General features: G+C 39.7%; 1 protein-coding gene and 1 non-coding gene across 12 annotated transcripts in view; one reads left to right on the forward strand and one right to left on the reverse strand.

Annotated features, from left to right (window-relative positions):
• Positions 1–21,371, reverse strand: part of LOC125453357 (protocadherin-9) — a 701,801-nt gene that overhangs the window by 540,154 nt on the left and 140,276 nt on the right. The gene's annotated exons all lie outside the window — the stretch shown is intronic.
• trnal-cag (transfer RNA leucine (anticodon CAG)) lies at positions 18,892–18,974 on the forward strand. The gene has a single exon. It is a non-coding gene; the product is annotated as a tRNA-Leu (tRNA).

Raw genomic sequence — 21,371 nt, forward strand, 5'->3', positions numbered from 1 at the left:
TAGCTGCAATCCATGATCACAGTCTGCATATATAATAACTTCTTTAATGTATAAAATTTCATCTCAAATCCAAAGCAAGCTGGATTCTAAAGATAGACAGTGAGTATTGCCAAGATGTGACTATGCAGAAATGACCAGATTCCACCTCATACATGCATCTTGTGAGACTGCTTTACTTCAGATTCCGGTCTATTCTTACATGTTTAAGTGTATCAGGAGAGTCTAACTTTAACGGGAAAAAAAATTGACGTTGACTTTCCAAATGATTACATGAAATGTTAACAAAGTAACATAGAGACCACCAGTCAGCATCAAAGATACAGAACTATAATTCATTGGAGGCAAAGATTTCCAAGCACATTACTGTCTGCATCTCCTGTGGTTCAATATTCGAAACTCAAGAATATCTAACCATCCAATTTGCCAGATGGTAATGTGTTATGCTTCATGAACACTTGCAGATTGGACTGCTACACTCCATACTTGACAGAGCAGAGCATAGTATCTCAGAGATGACAGCATATTGGCCTGTCAAGTCGCTCAGTTAACAATATGCTCTAGCAAAAACAAACAAGAGGTCTCAAAATATGTCAGTACTACAAATAGGCAAGTCATCGCCTCAATATCCTGTGGACAAGAAAGGAAGAGGGAAGGCGAGATAGAATGTGGCAATCTTAAAACTCAAAAGCAATAAATTAGATGCAGTGAGCAACAGAAACAAATTGGAATCAAAAGGCTGTTGAGTGCACAGTCGATTCTCCTGCTAAAATAATGTAGCCACTGACAGTCATTCATGTGTTCTCAACCCTCTCTCACAGGTAAAGGCACTGCTGAAGTGTCTCAGTAGTGAGCAAGGACCATAATCATTCTGAAACATTCCAACCAAAAAAGTTTTCACACTGAGAATCATTTAGGAATTTACTAGTGTCACCATCAGTTGAACAGAGGTACCTTGCTAATGTCAGTGAAGGGACCATTTATCTTCTTCCCTGAAGTACCTTTTGGGAATGGCAACAACTTTGACTGACTTTATTTGCAATTTAGCTGGATTACCTGGGTACCAGTCGTAAAAGTTTTTAAGCTATGTTCCCCTCACCCAAAAGCAGTTTGACATTAGAACCTTCCCATTCTCTACACAAATAGAGAGATGGAGAAAACAATTATGAACCAAGGGTCTTGATATTGGTCAGACAACACTGGCACTTAAATAGGTAAAGTTACCATATTAGGCTATTTGGCTGCTCCCTCATTGCATAAAGTGTAGTGGTGGTGGCTTAACCTGAGGCAGGGAGTGGAATTGAGAAAGAAAATCCTCCTCAGTAAACTCAGCCCCTGCTGGAATTGGGGCAATGCTGTCAGCCCATTCTGCATTGCAAACCAGCCATCCATCCAACTGAGCTAACTGATAGACCCCAGCCTATCCCAGACAGTTAAGTAAGAACTCAGTTGTAATTATTTTCTGATGGTGGCTTCATGTCTCATTTCCTTACTCAAAACGTCAATTTTTCTTTCTGGCTGGTAGTTAAATGTTCACTTCACTAGCATCTTAGGAGCATAAGAAAGGACATAGCAAAATGTGGAGGCTATTCATCCCCAAGAGACAGTTGCACCATACTTTAAGGCCCTGGCTAATAGTTGTCTCTGTCAGTTTTGAATTTCTCAGTTGAACCCCAGAATTAATAATATTTTTTGAAGAGAGGTTTCCAGCTTTCCAGTACTGTTTACATGAAGAGCTATTCCCTGGCACCATCCCTAAAGGTCTGACTCTAATTTTAATACTGTTTTGCTTTATTCTTGATAAATGACTGCTAAGCTAATGAAAAAATGTTACAGGAAAATCCCTTACCCTAAGCTAGAAAAATTCTGAATTTGCTAAAATATTGTGCAGTAACAAACCATTTCTACAATGAAACGAACTCAAAACAATACCTAAGGAGATTGAAATATAAATTATGTTTACTTCTTTTTTTTCTGGAGAACATTTTTCCACAGGCTCCACTATTTTCATTCCTCCCACTCTATGACAATACCAATTGAATAGAGCACACTGAATTGCATTTTAAACTAATGTAATTACTATCTTTGCAAGATACGCTTGCTTTCAAAATAGTGATGCTATTCCCACTTACAACTTTCAGTTTTACTTTCAAAGCTTCCCTTTTAATTGGTTTCACAATTACTCATCAGCTAACCAGAAGCCCCATATTATTTCTGATACTGTGCTCATTGAACTACCTTAATTTTTTAATACATTGAACAGAATTTTCATCTGAGTTCAGACATATATGTCAGCATGCGAATGGCCACACTATTTATTTTTGGAGTTAATCTGATCTTACTATGCATTCTGAACTTCACAATATTTTCCACTGGCATTTTTGCAGACTTTTTAAAATTGATTCACAGGATGAGGGTGTCACTGTCCAGGCCAGCATTTATCGCCCATCCGTAATTGTCCAGAGGGCATTAATGAGTCAACCATATTTCTGTGGGTCTGGAGTCACATGTAGGCCAGACCAACTAAGGATGGCAGTTTCCTTCCCTAAAGGTCACGAGTGAACCAGATGGGTTTTTCCAACAACCAGCAATAGATTCATGGCCATCATTAGACTCTTAATTCCAGATATTTATTGAACTCAAATTCCACCATCTGCCATGGTGGGATTCAAACCTGAGTCCCTGGAACATTATCTGGGTCTCTGGGTTAAGGAATCAGGAATGAAAAAGGCAAACCGACTTCATTGAGGTCAAGTTCTAAAAGGGAGATGAAAACGAGACTTTGTTCTGCATTTCTTTTTCATTTGATGGCGCTGGATTTTGGAAGCCCATTAAAAACATTTAAGATTGCATAGTTTGTGAAGGACACAGAAAGACTGCTGAGTAGACAGGAACTGAAAGTGAAGTGTAAAATGTTTTGCGTCCTTCAAATATCACTATTAGATGCTATTTTGTAACATACATATGTTTACAATACATCGATTCATTAGAGTAACCTGCTCTGCAAAGATAAATTGACCCTGACATGCATTAGTGTACCTTTCAATGGAGAAAGTACTACATTGCATTAAAATAAGTTAAAACAATGAGTACTGCTGTCATATTTTTGTGGCCACATTCTTGGTGTATTTTAAATCTCGGTAAATGTTCTGTACCTATCCCTCCCAAATGATTGACATGTGCTCAATGGATATCTGTTCTAGTCAGTCCAAACTGAAGTTTTTGTTATGGCAGCTGTTCAATGTGAATGCATAGCTATGCTTCGATAGTTTCAGCAGGACACTCTTCTTGATACAATAACAATTGAAATTTTCATGAGCCAATATTAAGTCGGTATATGAGATGCCATTTCTTGTACACTTACTTATTTTAACAGGCACACAGAGGATTACAGATTTTTTTTCCACCTTTGGGTTTTTTCTTGGTTCTGTGTTGATTTTAGTTCAGAGTTTTCTAAGATTTTTAGAGTTTTAATAATTTTCCAATTATTTTAAAACTATTCTTATCGCTACTGTTCCTGAGAACTGTACATAATCCATTCCAGTGTATCTCTGCAAGGACTACAGTAGATAAATGGCATAGATGAAGCATGGAATGGCACAGGAAATGTAAGATGGTATGGGGTAACATGAATAAATGTGAAGAGCATGTGACAGAAATACTCACATGGAAACAGTAGATGTGTAATGACATGGGGTGACAGGGGGTGCAGAGAGTGACATGGGGGAATTTTGTGTGGCACAGAGAATGAGGGGACATGGAGTGCCATTAGGCAATGTAAGATGGCACAGGGTGACATTAGGAAGGTGTTTCTTTAAGAACTGTTAAGACCTGACAGCCAACTTTCTATCCAAACTGCCCATGCACCTACATTTGTCTTACAGTCCATCAAGATTTGCAAAATTAATTGGGAATCCAAACCTTGTGGGAAAATACAAAGATCTCTTGTGAGGTCACACATAGGTTACATGCGCATTTTACAAATGATTAAAGTGTACAAAGTTTTCTTCAGCACACACACAATATCAGGCCATTATTTTAGAAGTCTCTGGTATGCATTTAGAAAAGAGGCTGATAGAGTAAGAGTATAATTCAGTTTTGGCTATTTGAAGTAGAGGAAAGGGAAAATGGCCAATGGGTGGTAGCTGAAGAGATGGGGAGATAATGGGGAGCAAGGACAGAGAGATGAATGGATCATAAGAGAGATGGGAAGTGGGTAATGAAAGGGCAATGCAGAGAGAAGTGGCATGGAATGATAAACTGAAATAAATACCGGAAGTGCTGGAGAAACTCAGCATGCCTGGCAGCAAACGTGGAGAGAGAAACAGAGTTAGGCCTGGATGGGGTACCAAAAGGCAGTCAGTAGCCAGGGAACATGTTCCAGCATTAATCAGCACTTTCAAGAAGGAAAGATTGGAGAACGCATTTGTTAAATGTCACAGGTCACAACAGGTGAACTGTCATAAATTTAAAAAAAATCTAGGAGCCATTTACACGACAATGACCTGAGAAACAAACAAAGGCCAATAGGAAAATGTTAATGTCTTTTTCCAATCAATGTGGCTCCAACATGTCAGCAACGTATCTCCTTCAGGTAGAAAAGTATTTGCGTAGACCAACAGTTCTGAAGTGGCATTTGTTTTGAACTGCTTATGGTCTCTGTGCATTTAACAACTCACTCACTGCGTGGGTAGAGAAGCTGTTTATTGATGCTATTCTACGTGTAACAAATGTACGTGAGTGTACTTTGAGATGTCTGTAATGGCCTTGAACTTGCTCATTACCATAAAAAACAATGCAGCTCAGAAGTATTTAACATCAGCAAATGTAAGTTATCAATCACTTAGCTGCTAGGATAGGAACAAAGGATTTCTTAGCTGCGGATCATTTCCAAGGTTAAACTGTCTTTCCTGATATGTGGTGCATACATTCCTCTATAATAGATAGGCAAATAAACAGTTATAAATAAAATCTGGCCACTTTTATTTCAGATTTTCTCGTATTGAGATGGGTGCATCTGGTGACATTTGAAGATCTCTTGATCATTCTTTTCTTCAGTCAGAAAATCAGCCAATTGCCTGCATTGCACTGAAATGAATACAAAATGGGATGATGGGGAGTGTTGTTAGCTCAGTTGGCTGGACAGCCAGTCTGTGGATAAGGTTAAAGCCAATAGCACAAGGTTTCATCCATGGGCCACAAAATTCCTTCTCTCTACCTACCCAGAGCAAAAATTCATGACACTGTACCATGGCTCAGTGAACAATTGTCAAGGACCTGCTTTCTCAAGAAGGCTTAACACATGCTCAGCTGCAAGCAGCCATTGTTAAACTAACTTTCTTCAAACCTTCCCATGGAAGCAAAATATTCAGATCTTGCAATACGCTATACTGCAAAACTTGTATATTAATATGTAAAATGGTACGACTACATAATTTCCTAGAATACAAGATGGCTAAACTAATAATAAAAATATTGGCAATTTAACAGACTGGGTTGCATACTTGCTTTACAGAAATCAACAAAAATGTGTCACCAATATCAGCAGTGTATCATATTTAAAAATGTTTTAGCTTACACCAAAAGGTATTTAACAAGGTATGAGCACTAGATCAAGAAAAATTGAATTTTGTTTTCCCTTTTATTCTTTCCTACATAACAAATCTGATTCATTTCTCGCTTTGCATATCTTTTTCCAATTCCATTTCCATTACCTTGACTCTGTTCTGTCAACATCCCTGACCGTGTCAAAACTGAACTTTGACGTTGATTGGCAACTCCACTAAATATTTGGGACTGTAGCCTTGATTGATGTGCTTTTATCTAAATCCCAGACCTACATTGCTCTCCCAGCAAATTCTACAATACTTGCAAACTTTCAGTTTCTTTGCACTTTCACTTTATTTCTGTATTTTACTTCAGATTATAGGAAGGATTTGGTCTGGAGGAGGTTGATGGTGCCGTCCCTGCCAGATTTTCTCTTTCACAAATAATCTACATGATATGGATGTAGTCTCTCTTCAATCTTCACTAAATGTGGGAACACACCTAGTCTTCTTAAACAACTCATTTTCTGAAGAAGGGTCTAGGCCCGAAACATCAGCCTTCTTGGTCCTCTGATGCTGCTTGGCCTGCTGTGTTCATCCAGCTCTACACCTTGTTATCTCCAATTACATACTGCTGACTCGGGGGCGGTGGGGGGGGGGGGGGGGGTTAAAAAAACTCCCTTGTAAATTGACACCATTTCTTTTTGCTGTTTCCATGGCTGCAGCCTTATCTTAGACCTTCCATGTCAGTTTGTTGCCTTTGCTCCAAAGCTTGGCCTGAATTTTATCGTATTTGGGCCTCTGAGCAATGTGTTCTAAACACGATTTTGAACTACTTGACATACCCGTAGTGCCAAGACAGTTTTTTAATGCTTTAATGGTAGAATGTAAACTGTAACAGTTTCACTTGGCAGCTGCTTCCCATCAGAAAATGCAACTCTCATTGCAATCTCATTCTTGTCATATGAAACCTAAATCTCATTAATTTCAGCATATTCCTGGGATGTGGTGGATAACCTTTGTTCGGCATGATATCAAAACTAACTATGACGTGGAAAACAGTTACTTTATATTATCACTCACTTTATTTGCTTTTAGCCAAGAGTCTAATGTTCTTTTATAAAGATATCAGTCCTCTGTGAATTCCTCCATTTTCCCCGACTGGAGAAATTATCTATAGTGCTGACTCACTATGACCTGAAAATGAGTGTACGTACAGAGTAATCTTTCAAATCACTCAAACTTTCTGAAATTAAACTTCTGAAGTTGCAAAAAAGCATTTCAAAATCTTCTTTGTTCCTTAACCTCTGTAACAGAGGGGGCAGTGTAAAAAATGTTCAGATCTTCAAATATACTGTGCTGTGCTTAGCAGGTGTGAGATTAACATTAGTGGTACAGCAGGCAATATCTGCTGACACTTAGAGTTTGTGTTTTGCCTTTCATGGAAAGGTTATTGAAACAGGCAAATTAATTCCAAATGATAAGTCTATTATGATTTGTCTTTCTGTCTTTTATACCAGGTTCCACCAGCAATTGCTATTGTACCACATGGTTAGGATTCCTTGTTTATATCTCATTGCCAATCCTTTTATATTAAATGCCACACAGAGGTTGGCTGAATGAAACAGGCAGAAAGCAGAAAATGCATGTGTTTCAGTGAAGTAAGAGCTTCTAATGGAATTTTATCTGAGCAACTCAACCTGAAACCTTGGTGGAAGGAGATAAATGTTTGCAAAAGAAAATATCAAAGAGCTATGTGGAAAGTTAGTCGAAACAATTGGGTAGTTCTTAAAAAAAACAATAGTCAAGCACAATGGATTGAATGCCATTCACCTGGTCTGTATGAATCCAATGCCATTTGCAAAGCGAAGGTTGGTGGATTGTAAATGGTATTACTGACACTTCAGTTTAATGAAGCATATGAGAAAGTAAAAAATTTGAGAGAAACTTTTTGTTCAAATTATTAACACTCTGGTGAAAGCGCACTTTACTTTTCCAGGCAGATTTAGTGCATGTTAAACAATTTAAACCACATTTGCAAAGCTAGTAATTGCAGCATAGAAGATGATGAGAGGATCATAGGATTCCTGCAGTGTGGAAGCAGACCATTCAACCCATCATGCCCATGCTATCCCATCCCCTACTCCATTTCTATATTTCCCACGGATAATCCACCTAGACCCAATATGGCAACTGTGAGGCAGTGCTGAGCCACCATGCTGCCCTGTCAGGGTAGAAAGCAGAGAAGTGATCTCCTCTGTAAGGCAGCTCCAAATACAAGACCACAAGATCAGCCATTCAGGTGAGACACCAGCAAGCAGATCTTCACACAACAGGAGTGGAAACCTGGAACTCACCACAAAACTGGAGCTTACAATTACAATCTGAGGTTGACAAATTCTTGTTACATGAGAAGGCTAGGAACTCTCGGGCTGCAATTTCATCTTGGCAATGACCTTAACATTTGTTGACTGCAGACTGGAAGAGTGAATAATGTTACATCTCTTGGAGAAGGCCCAATGGAATTAAGATGTCTATCAAGCACCTAAATGATCAGCACTTAGCTGTCCCCCAGGATTTACAACTCTGGTCACAGAAATCTGCTGCTACTTAATCAGAGGCCTGGAGCTTTCCAGCATGAACAGCACCAGCAGGAGTGGTGGCAGCAGCCAGTAAAGTAAATTGCAGGAGGCTGAGGATTGCCAAGTGGCTCAAGGCCCATGTAAGTGAAGTGAGTAGGAGTCCAAGGAGGGCTTCATTGGCTGGAGGAGGAAGGGGTCAGAAGAAAGGCTGGGGATTGGCTCTGAACAACTTTAACTCCCCCTTCCTGATACGTGTTCCCCAGTCAGGCACTGAGTACATTTGTACAATGGGCTACACCCCAGTCCATTCAAATCTGGGGTCTCCAAGCAAACCCAACAGGATTAGCTTATTGATCGCACCGCCCCCACCACCCCCCCCCCCAACACACACACACACACACACACACACACACACACACACACACACACACACACACACACACAATGAGTCCCTATACACTGATGTTTTAGTGCTATGGGAATGAGGCCCTAAAGTGGACACTAATTGTCCCACATGAAGGCCCCAGGTAGCTTCAGGAGGGGAAGTAGTCCTCAGCCTGCGTTTAATTGGTTGAAGGTAACGGGTCATCCTGCAATCAAATGCCTTCTCCACCTCTGACACCTCTGTGAGGCATTAAATTCTATCCATGGAAGCTGAATGTGGTTAAGATGCAGAACAATTAAAATCTAATTGTATAGAGGAGCAGATTTAAGGAGCCAAAAAGCTTCTCATTGTACATGTCTTAGAATCAAGTGAAGAACACTGTGAGAATGGATACCAAGGGTGATCATTTTAGACTGCAATATATTACAAGAAGGCAGGTCAATGCTTCAGATGTGTACTGTGTAGATGAGGAACTTTTGTCTTTGATGGCATCATCGCCCTCCTTTTCACAACCTAGATGAGGGCTCAGGTACTGTCGCATCAAGCTTTCCCACAAAGTAGATCAGAAGAAGATATATCTTCTGTTTTAGAAATGTCGAAAATCTGTGGGGCTGGATAGAGAGGTTTGGAGTCGTGCTCAAAATTGCCTGAGATATTCTTCCAAGTTTTTTTTTCGATCACAAGTTATTTGCATTTCAGCGAATGTAAAATCTTCCATGAACCAGCATAGCTGAGCAGCGTTTTAGATCATAGTTTTATCCTGCGCCCTCCCTGATCCTTAAGCAAAAGTAGCCTGTTATTTATTATTTCGCCTATTAACAAGAATGCCACTCCAAAATAATCTGGCCGGTTCTAATGATTGTCCCACTCTCCAATTATAAGAAATTGAGACAGTTCTGCTATTTAATGAGCTTCTGATTCTTTTCTGTTTGCTCAGGTTTAAACTACATATCATTTCCTGTTTAGTCTGTTTTCAGTTTATAAATCTCCCCACACAGTAGCTGCTACCTGTCTTTTTGTAACAGCACTGCAAGCTTCTGTAATTAAATAATAAGCCTGGAATGTTAGATATTGTATTGCACTGATTGTACATAATAACAACTCAACCATTAAAATGAGTGATTTGTTACAGTGAGTGAAAAATAATGTAAATGATATTTTCTAGCTTCATTTACTTCTGCATCCAAATTTAAACAGTTCGTTTATCTCATTAGACACTGCATTTAAAAAAAACTTTCCATACCTGTGCCACTGCTGCCAGGTTCTTTGGTTAACAAACATATTTTTAGAATGTTTTGTACATCTGAAACAAATTTAATACAAGAAACAAATTCTTCAAACATTTCTGAAAAACGTTTCTAAACTGATTTGCAACAATTTTCAGCAACTTTTTTGGGCTCGTAGATGGAAAAGTACAACATTCCCAGCAAAAGAAAAGAGTTTGTATTTATATAATGCCTCGCAGCTCCTTAGAATGTCTCAAAGCACTTTATAGAAAAACATCTTTCTTTGGAGTTCAATCTTTATTCTAATGTAGGAAAGAGTGGTTTTAATACTAGTGCCGGTTTACTTCAGTGTCTTGGGCCCTAAGATCCCTGCGGTAGCTGCTTTGATCTGTTTGCTACGATTCATGGAGGATTTTACATTTCTAACTTTCTCATTCCTGGGAATGTGGGCACAGAGAGCTAAGCCAGCATTTATTAGTGCCATATCGATGTTCAGCATGAAACCCAAAAAAAGCACAGAATTTTATACATGTGTGCACTACCCAAAACCATCAGCATTCATTTTTCAACTGAAGATGTGGTTCACTCTCAGGGAATTGCGAGATACTACCAACTGTGTGGGAGCTCCCTTCAATTTTTGTGAATACTGTCTTAGGCACACAGACACATACATGTATATTTCAAAAGCGTTTTCACATCAAGCAGTTCGTTCAGGATACCACGATTTTGTGACTGGAAGAGACATGGATTCAGCATTTTAGAGGCTGATTCCCCCAGATCCATCCATCTCTGTCAAATACTTAATACAATGTAAAAACAGCTCTACAGCCATTGGTAGTACACGTCAAGGAGCAGGAGTGCCAGCACATTAAAAACAAAATTTGACTGCAATTCCAAACGGGCTTTAAAACTCAGAGATAATAGGAACTGCAGATGCTGGGGTATCTGAGATAACAAGGTGTAGAGCTGGGTGAACACAGCAGGTTCTGATGAAGGGTCTAGGCCCGAAACGTCAGCTTTCCTGCTCCTAAGATGTTACTTGGCCTGTTGTGTTCATCCAGCTCTACACCTTGTAATCTCGGGCTTTAAAAATCATTGGGTTGAGCTGCTGTTTATTTAACATTAGCATATTCCAGCAAAAAAAGCAGAATTTTATCCATAAGTGTGCTCTACCCAAAACCATCCACATTCACTTTTTCGACTGAAGATGTGATTCACTCCCAGGGAATTGCAAGATACTACCAACTGTGTGGGAACTCCCTTCAATTTGTGGGTACTGTCTTAGGCACACAGACATGTACATGCGTATTTCAAAAGCATTATCACATCAAAAAGATTTAATTTGCTAAGAAACAGCCTAATGCACATCAATCAAATTGTTCAACAGTACAGTACAGTCTGACAATTTATTTTCAGTAATTTCAGATTAAGTTGCTCAATTGAGCACTCTTATTTGATATTCTCATTTTTGGTGATAAACCCATTTTAAACAGCATTAAAAAAACACAACTCCTCATACTTTTAAGTACATCAAGGAATACTTTTTTCTGAAAGAAAAATCAACAAAGCAGTTATTTTCCATATGTTGCCTTATTGTGATGATTCATGGAGGATTTTACATTTCTGATTTTCTCATTCATGGGATGTGGGCACTGATGACCAAGCCAGCATTTATTAGTTCCATATGGATGTCCAGCATGGAAACAGACTCTTCGGTCCAATTCATCCATGCTGACCAAATATCCTAAATAAATCTAGTCCCATTTGGCCTATTTCTCTCGAAACCTTTCCTATTCATATACACATCCTGATGCCTTTTAAATGTTGTAATTGTACCAGCCTCCATCACTTCCTCTGGCAGCTCATTCCATACACGCACTACCCTCTGCGTGAAAAAGTTGCTGCTTAAGTCCCTTTTAAATCTTTCCCCTCTCACCTCACACCTATGCCCTAGGTTTGGACTCACCTACCCTGGGGAAAAGACCTTGACTATTCACTCTATCCATGCCCCTAATGATTTTATAAACCTGTATAAGATCACTCCTGAGCTTCTGATGCTCTAGGGAACATAGCTTCAGATTATTCAGCCTTTCTCTATTGCTCAAACGCTCCATCTGTGGCAACATCTGTGTAAATCTTTTCTGAATTATTTCAAGTTTCACAGCAACTGTCCTACAGCAAGGAGACCAGAATTGAATACAGTATTCCAAAAGTGGCCTAACCAACATGACCTTCCAACTCCTATATACAATGACCTTTGTCTATCCCTGATGGTCCTTGAGAAGGTGATGGTGAGCTGCCTTCTTGAACCAATGCAGTCCAGGGGTTGTGCCAAAAGGGGTTGGTGGTTGGGGTAATCAGTTTTGAGTGTGCAATCAGTTCCATGTGTTACACCAGATTCATGTGCATCAAATCTTGAACCAGTGAAAAATATCACAGAACATATGAATGCACAGAGTTTTGAGCATTGCTCACTTAAATATAAAATTCATAATACTTTTGTTTCATGAAGATGATTTAAAAGGGGTGTGACCTATTGACACAAATGTGTTTTTGGGGCCATTACTATTAGCAGTGGGAGATTTTGTTTTTGATTAGATTACCTACAGTGTGGAAACAGGCCCTTTGGCCCAACAAGTCCACACTGCCCCCTGCAGCATCCCACTCAGACCCATCACCCTATAGCCCACACACCCCTGAACACTATGGGCAGTTTAGCATGGCCAATCCACCTAGCCTGCACATCTTTGGACTGTGGGAGGAAACCGGAGCACCCAAAGGAAACCCACGCAGACACGGGGAGGATTTGCAAACTCTGCACAGACAGAGGCTGGAATTGAACCTGGGTGCCTGGTGCTGTGAGGCTGCAGTGCTAATCACTGAGCCACCGTGCTGCCCCCTGTTTTGCTATGTAAATAATTTTCCTTCTTGTTTATTAAGTGCTTTATTTAGTGTGTTAGAAGTACACTGTAGACTCTTTTGAATGTGTTCTGTCATTGACCTCCACAGGTAAAACAAAGCAAATTTAGGGTCTATCAAACCAGGTTTCAATCTGGGATTTGACTTTGTCAATATTAATAACTGCGGGGATCATACCGCTTTTAATTTCTAGACTTTGCATTGAGCCAAAATGCAATTAATACATGAATGTAGGAACCTTATGAGGGACACAAGGAATTTAAACAAGCTGCTGATTTCACAGCTCCAGTGGTGGACTATACTCATAAGCCAACAACGAGAGGCAACTTTCAATTCAGGGCTATATATTGTTGGCAATTCGCACACCCACAAGAGCATGCATCATTCAGACACCCCATAGCTTTCAGTAAATCCTGGGCCTACACATGAAACATACATGTGTAATGGAACATAGCAGTACAAAATGACAGAACAAGCCCGGTTTTTTGGCACTGTACTGAATTTGTAATAATTAGGTAAGTTATGTTAAAATAACTAATTTCAAATAGTTGCAGTATTTTTAGAGGGAGAAGGTATTTATAGTATATTAGTATCGTATATAGTCCGTTTCTTTTTCTTTATTTCATTTGGATTTACATCCTGCTCCCAGAAGGATTGAAGTCATTTTTCTAACTTGCTATGACATCCAGTATTCGACTCTTCTCCATTCCTTCTCTTTATGGGCCCTTGGCTCCAGCATAGTACCAAGGGACTGCTGCACTGTTGGATGTGCCATCTTTTGACTGAGACCTTAAATTAGGGGCTCATCTGCTCTCTCAGCAAGAGCAGAAGAGATCCCATGAAGCAAATTACGGAGGAGTGCAGAGGGTGTCTCGCTGCTGTTCAGACAAATATTGATTCCTCAAATTAACATCACAAACAGACTAACTGTTCATTATCATATTGGAGGTTGTGGGAGCTTACAGTTTGGAGATTCACGGCTAAATTTTCAACATTGCCATCATGACTACATTTCAGATATAGTTCAATGTTTGCAATGACAGGAAGGACGTTACACAAATGCAAATCCTTTCCAGAATGAAGCATGACTGCAAACAAAATTCAAGAAATTTATAGTAACTTTTGAGGTAGTCAGCACTCCATCTCATTCAACCATCTCCTCCTTTCATCTGGACTACTTCTCGCAATCTCTTCAGGTCTCAAAGTTCTGCTCTGCATAGCATTTAGCAACAATCAGATAATTATCCAGATTTTAACTTGTGCCAGATTGGAGCAATAAAGGCCAAGAGGGAGATGACATGTGGCACTGTATGTCTGTTAGCGAAGTATCAGTAGGCTAATATATTCTCGGCAATAATCATATCCAATTCAAGTGAGGCATATCTCGTAAATGTTTAAGGTGCAAATTGCAGTTGCATAGTTCAAATTCTGAACAAACTAACAAGCAAGATACCATAATGTGGACCTTGTGGATTCTTGATGTATTCTAGGGGGCATCGTTTAAATAATTCTACTGAATTTTGCAGCACAGAAACAGACCATTCAGCCCAGCTGATACATGCTAAAATATTTTGCCCACCACAAGCCTCTGTCCACCCTTTATACTCAATCTCTCACATTTACTAGGTGCCCCTTAATATTTTTATTCCTTACAAGGCTCAACCATTGGCAATTTAGTGTTTCCCAAAATAATGCAAATTTGCAGTTGTGTTTGAAGTAAGACACAACAGCTACGGCTTTGCAATTCCTTGCAAATCTGATCATCCAGACATTTCTTATCTTATTGAACTCCGTCAAGAAGTTTGAAAAAGCGCTGTTTACAAAGCACAAACATGTTCATTTTATTTGCAATAAAAACATAAATGAGTCGATATATTGAACGCTGCCTCCTGTTGTTTTAACCTGATTGGTATTGCATTGAAAAGTTCATTGAAATTCTGTCTGAGATTGAATAATCTGGGCTTGCATTTACAAGGCACGTCAGCATGATAAAGGAGCTGCACAGACTCAATGGTCAAAGGGTCATTTTGTGGAAAGCTGCAGTTAAAGCAACAATGTGTCAAATATAACATGCCAGAATTACTGTATAGACCTCTTCTGGGGCATATCGTACCCAGTAGAGTTTCATAAACAACAGAAAGCATTTACTAAAGGTCCATTAAGTTACTCAACTTGGTGATGCATGTGGAGTACTGCAGCATCTGTGTATGGTTGGGGAAGCAAGGGTCAAAATGTGTCTACTTAGACTCTATTGCTGATCCCCAAGCAGTCATCCAACTTCAATCAGTTTTGCCATTCAAAGCACAATTACTTCTGTTAAAGGATTGCATGCGATCAGATCAGAGAACAATGACACTTAAAATGAGTCCATTTGTAACACAAGACGCTTGGATACTCCCTGATTAATTTACTGTTAGTGAACGGGTAGCAGGAAGTATTACGAAGTGTTTAAAACACTATAATCTTCTTTGGTCCGCATGAGGAGATATACAAAGAAGTCAGCAGTTCCGATGGTGCAAGTTGACTTTCAAGTGCTGGAATCACCAGGAATTAAAGGTTAATCTCTACGCTGCTGAAATGTACAAGAAGATAAATCATAAGGGACCTCAAAAAAAATAATATTTTGTTTGAAAGCTTGCAGCCATAACTTAATAGCTATAAATATATTGGTGCTGAGGAGAGCTGGGTTGTTTAGCCGACAAAGGAGAATCATCCAATGGGACAATTTAGAGAGTCCTGGAAGCATGGTCTCATTCAAAACAAAGCTCAAGTAAAAGCATATGCAGTAGGATCCCCCTCATTCATTAAGATTGTGGTTGACTTTAAGTCCGTTTCTCTGCCTGTTCTCCATAACCGTTGTTTCCCCAAATATCCAAGAACCTGTCAGTGTCATCCATGAATATCTTCAACGACTTCACAGTTTTCACAGAATTCCAAAGATTTTCCACCCTCTTGAGAGAAGAAACTTATTCTTATTTCTGGCTTAAAAGCGAGATTCCGTATTTTGGAAACATGCTCCCTAGTTCTAGGTTCCTTTGAACATCATCTCAGGGTTTACTATTCAGAGAAGTGAACGAGAGAAATTCTGGAAATACTCAGCAAGTAGCCTAGCCAGAAGTACAGTTAATACCTCGACTGATACCTCCGTCTCTGCCTCTCCCCCTCCATAGATGCTACCTGCCTGTAAGTGTTAGCCAGCTTTCTCTGCTTATATCTTGGATTTCAAGAATCAATAAAAGTGTCCTGGAACTGTAGCACCTTCTTCAACCATAGGCCACCCCAAAATACATGTAACCATAAAGCACTTTTCATGTAAAGCTGTACCATTGGAATCATGGCAGTCAATTTGCAGACAGCAAGGTCATACAAATAGCAACAACAGTTAGTCATTTCTGTGATATTGATTCAGGAATAATTATTGACCTTATAGATAACTACCCTGTTCTTCTGCACAATAATGGTATGGGATCTTTTCCATGTATTGAAGAGGGAGCACAAAGCTTTAACTTAATATTTTTTTCCATAAGATTGCATCTTTGATAGAGCAGTTGGAGTGCTGATTTGATTTTTGCACCAAGTCCCTTTGGGAAGTCCAAAACTCTGCAATTCAATATGCAAGAGTGCTAACTATGAAACCACAGCTGAATGATTTTGATCCAATATTTGGGAATGCATTGGTCTTGAAAAGGTAAACAGGTAAACATTGAGATGACCTAACTTCAATGTTTTATTTGTATGCCTCCCTACATGTTTGCTTTTGAAGCTGTTAAGGTACTGATAATGAGTCCTCAGTTGAACAAAATACCTGCCGAAAGTCTCTAATGACAAGGTGCAGTGCAACTGGAGAAGTAGAGATCATTACAAAGCAGGATGATTGCTAATGAGGTGCAAAATCTCACCTCGGTTGTTGGAAAAAATAAACCACTATAATGTCTCATAAACAAAGCACTTACAATATATTCCTAGTAGAGGCAGTGAAAAAAAACGCAGAAATTCACAGATTTTGCAAAGAGAAAGAGCAAAGAAATATGACAGGTGCTTTGTTGTGTAACACAGGGAAAATTGCTTTGTCTCAGCACAATGTTGCTATGCAGAGTGTCCAACACAATTAACAAGTCATTCTTTATATGCTTCACTTGATATAATTGGCTTGCAAAGGCATAGTTGTACGCATGTGTTTGCATGTGTGTGTGTGACATGCTCTGTGGAATTAAGGATAATTGGATTTCAATTAAGAAGAGTACATACAGTTACAGGCAATGCTCCCTCCCTGGAGTTTTCAGTGCTTCATCCTTGGAGAAAACTCACATAACCTCTCTGTGAGAGAGATGTCTGGCACTGCACATCTAACCTCTTCAGAATAGGCAGACATAATGCATGTTGTAGCACAGAAAGTCAGAATCAAAACAATGTCTGAACTGCAGTGTCATAAGACTGTAAACTGCAATTAGATGCGTGAAGATACTTGGCCTAAAAATATAACAGCAGATAAAATCAGGATTAAACAGCTATCAGTTATGTAGAATCTAATAGGAAATATTTTATATGTAACAGCTGTGTAATGCGTATAAGGATCAAATCATTCTGAACATGCTTCATTTCTCTGTGATGGGACAATACAAAGCCAAGCAAACAGAGAATAGGACATCTAAACAAGTTAAACACGGAAGTTACCTGAACATGAAAAAATATAAATACGCCCATTATTAATTAGACTTTATACGCTTTCCCCTACATTTGCATGCACGGGTAACATAAATAGTCATAAGCACTACATATGACTTAATGTTTCACAGGTTTTTGTGTCAAGAGTTTAGTTCACTGATGAAAATTCATTTGAATCATGCCTAACTAATTTTTTTTATGCCAGTCCATCAAATTCTCCTTTGAAATGAATCCCAGCCCACATGGCCTCTTAACTTTTTCCACATTTTCCATCTTTCCTCAATCTTCTCTGAAGAAACTTATTTTAATCGTGTCATTTGATTTTAAATGGCTGCTTGAATAATTTCACCGTTCTTTCATTGGGAACTAACATTTCCTGAGAATAGTACTCATTTCCTTGGTTTCCATGATGCTGATCCTTTATTTTCACCATTGTATTCTTGAAAGCAAAAATATGAAACAATGAAATTGGTTTGGATTCTAAGATTTGTTCTTATCTTTCATGGGATGGGTGTTGCTGGCTGGCCAGCATTACTTGCTCACCCCTAGTTGCCTTTAAGAAGGTGGTGGTGAACTACTTTCTTGAAACATTGCAGTTCATGTGCTATAGGTTGACCCACAGTGCTATTGGGGAGGCACTTCCAAGATTTTGGCACAGCGGAAAAAGGATGGTGAGTTGCTTGCAGGACAACCTGCGAGTGGTGGTGTTCCCAGGTATCTACTGCCCTTGTCTTCCAAATGGAAGTGGTCCTGGGTTTGGAAGATGCTATCTCAGGATCTTTGGTGAATTTCTGCAGGGGATCTTAAAGACAGTACACAGCATTGCTACTGAGCACCACTTGTGGAGGGACTGGATACTTCCAGTATGGTGCCATTCAAATGGGCTGCTTTGTCCTGATGGTGCCAAGTTTCTCAAATGTTGTTGGAGCTCCACCATCCAGGCAAGAGACGACTGTTCCAACATGCTCCTGACTTGTGCCTTGCCGATGATGACCTGTTCTTGCAGACACTGCATTTATGTGGTGAATCCAGTTGAGATTTTGATCAATAGTAACCATCAGGACATTGACAGTGTTGAATTCAGGGACGGTATCACTACTGAATGTCAAGGGGTGGTGTTTAGATTGTCTATTATTGGGGATGGTCATGCCTGATATTTTTGTGGACCGAAAGTTACTCGTCACTTGTCAGCCCAAGTCTGGTCCAGATCTTGTTGCATTTAAACATGGGCTGCTTAAGTGTCTGAGGAGTTGTGTATGGTGTTGACCCATTGTGCAATCAGCAGCAAACATTCCCAATTCTGACCTTATGATGGAAGGATGGTAATGTATCAGAATATACCAAATTCAGTCTGATGTACCATTGATTATAACCAATGTTTGACAAACATGTGTTGTAAAAAGAAAGTAAGTACTTGATGTCCAATTAGATTCCCATTGTGGGTGTAGATATTGTTCCTCTGCACCACATGTAATCGGTTTTTAAATCACCGAATCATTTTTAAGGGTTTCAATAAGACACTTGTCTCTTTCATTTCATTTCTAAAATATGCTATAGAATGACAATAGTAAGTCAGGATGGCTGAGCAGTCTAAGGTGCTGTGTTCAGGTTGCAGTCTCCTCTGGAGGTGTGGGTTCGAATCCCACTCCCGACATTGTGCATTTTTACTCCTGCACCTATTGTCTATTACAGATAGTGGAATCAAGGGTTATGGGGATAAGGCAGGAACAGGATACTGATTGTGGATGATCAGCCATGATCATAATGAATGGTGGTGCTGCTCGAAGGGTCGAATGGCCTACTCCTGCACCGATTGCCTATTGCCTATTGTCTAATGACAGGATCCCTATCGTGTAGAAATAAGCCAGGTATCTAGCTCTGTGACGCATCGGTGCTAATGACTGAGCCACCACGTCACCCTATTAGATGCCCTGCCTTAGATAGAAGATGTAATGAAAAACAAAATAAAGATCATTTGGCATGGCTCAGTTGGCAGCATATTTGTATTTAGGTTCCATGCTTCTCGGTTCAAGTCCCATTACAGGACTAGCAAAAAAAACTATAAAGTGGGGGAGTTCTGCACTGTTGGAGGTGCCAATTTTCAAATGCGGCATTAAACCAAGGCCGTCTCTGTCAAGTGAACATAAAAGAACACACGAAACATCAGGGTTTACCCTGATATTCCGTCCAGTATTTAAACCTCAACCAATCCCACAAAACACGATGATTCGGTCAATTTCACATTGTTGAACGTAATGGTTTTCCTACTGAAAACTAGTTGTATGTTTTCTAACTTAAAATAGTGACACTTGAAAAGTATTTTATTGGGTGTAAAGCAATTAGTGCCATCCAGTTATTGTGAAAAATGCAATAAATATGAGTTCCTTTTTGGCCTGTACACATTTTTAAGCCTTGAGACATAAATGTGACATGTGGTTATTTATCTGAAAAACACACTACCATTATTAAAAATTGTGATACTTGTCAACATTGAACCTCTACCATCATTTCTCAACAAGATGGAGGAGTCCTGTTCAATACAGTACAACTTCAACAGGGATAAATAACAGGTTTAACAGGACAAATAACTTTATGGAATATTGAATTCATCAACAAATTATTTAAAATTCAGTCCATTGGAACAGGAATGAAAAGACCAGGATTCTGTATGTAACTGCTTTCTGAACCGGCCCAGCCACTTTTAATGACATGTGTGGCCTCAGATTCTTCAGCACCTGTATACATGATGATGATGATGATGTCACCACGGACAGACAGCAGTGAGATCATCGGTAATTGTGCAGTCATTTCCTATGTCCTGTCTTGACGTGGCTAGTTGTCATCATTGGTCATGCCTGTGCATTTGCAGTGGCCATACTAGATTACTTACAAACACTACCTTAGTAATGCGGTACAGTCACTGCTGTATTAGATTAAACAACAGAAAAATTGGGCACATCAAGTTTTGAAAGAAACTATAAGATGATCAGATAATTTTGATTATTGCTTTGTGATGTTCATTGAAGAATAAATATTAACCAGGACATCAAGGAAACTACCCTGCTCTTCTATGAAGTAGTATCATTTGATTTTCTCAGAGATAGTAGGAACTGCCAATGCTGCAGTCTGAGATAACACAGTATGGAGTTCGAGGAACTCAGCAGGCCAAGCAGTATCAGAGGATCAGGAAAGCTGACGTTTCAGGTCGGGACCCTTCTTCAGAAAGAGACCCTTCTGAAGAAGGGTCCTGACCTAAAACTTCAACTTTCCTGATCCTCTGATGCTGCCTGGTCTGCTGTGTCCTCCAGCTCCACACTGTGTTATCATTGGATTTTCTTATGGTTTTCAGTGACAGCAAATGGGGCTTCACATTAATGGTTTGTGCCACCTCTGACTGTGGAGCACTCCTTCATACTGCACTGAATGTCAGTGTACATTTCTGTGCTCCTTTTCTAGAGTGGGACACCAACCCAGAATTGTCTGAGTCAGAAGGTGTTAGCTCTACCAACTGGGCCACAGCTGACACCTTGGAGTTCAGGATGCTGGGTTGTGAAATACCTGATCTCTCATCATTGCCTAACCGCATAAGCAGAGCTTACACTTGCAACAGAGTGAATCAAACATACGTTTTACTGCTCCTCAACAACAAACAGTTGCGTTGAAAGCAGAAATAAATTTAGCTCTTGCAGGAAGGTTGGAATGACAGACAGGACTGAGACTTGAGAGCTTGTTTCTAGCAAATTTAGATGCAGGTGGAACACAGTCTGGGGTTCCTGTCTCCCTCTGTTTATTATGTCCAGCTTCCCCATATGCTTTCCTTTATTTTCCTGAAAAGGTCTCCACTTATTCTCTTGCAGTGAGAACATCCACTGTCGACAATCTGTTTGGGCAGAAGCCTCACTGTGAGACAAGGCAAACTGTGTTAGATTTTCCGTGCTTGAGAAGGCAAACTTCACTTGCGTGTGGTGACCCATCTGGATATAGCTCAAAAAAAAATGGCATAAATGGGTCTCAAGGTGCTCGGTGAACAGACTGAGGACATCAGGCAGAT

Source organism: Stegostoma tigrinum, chromosome 6, assembly GCF_030684315.1.
Source record: "Stegostoma tigrinum isolate sSteTig4 chromosome 6, sSteTig4.hap1, whole genome shotgun sequence".
Taxonomy (NCBI): domain Eukaryota; kingdom Metazoa; phylum Chordata; class Chondrichthyes; order Orectolobiformes; family Stegostomatidae; genus Stegostoma; species Stegostoma tigrinum.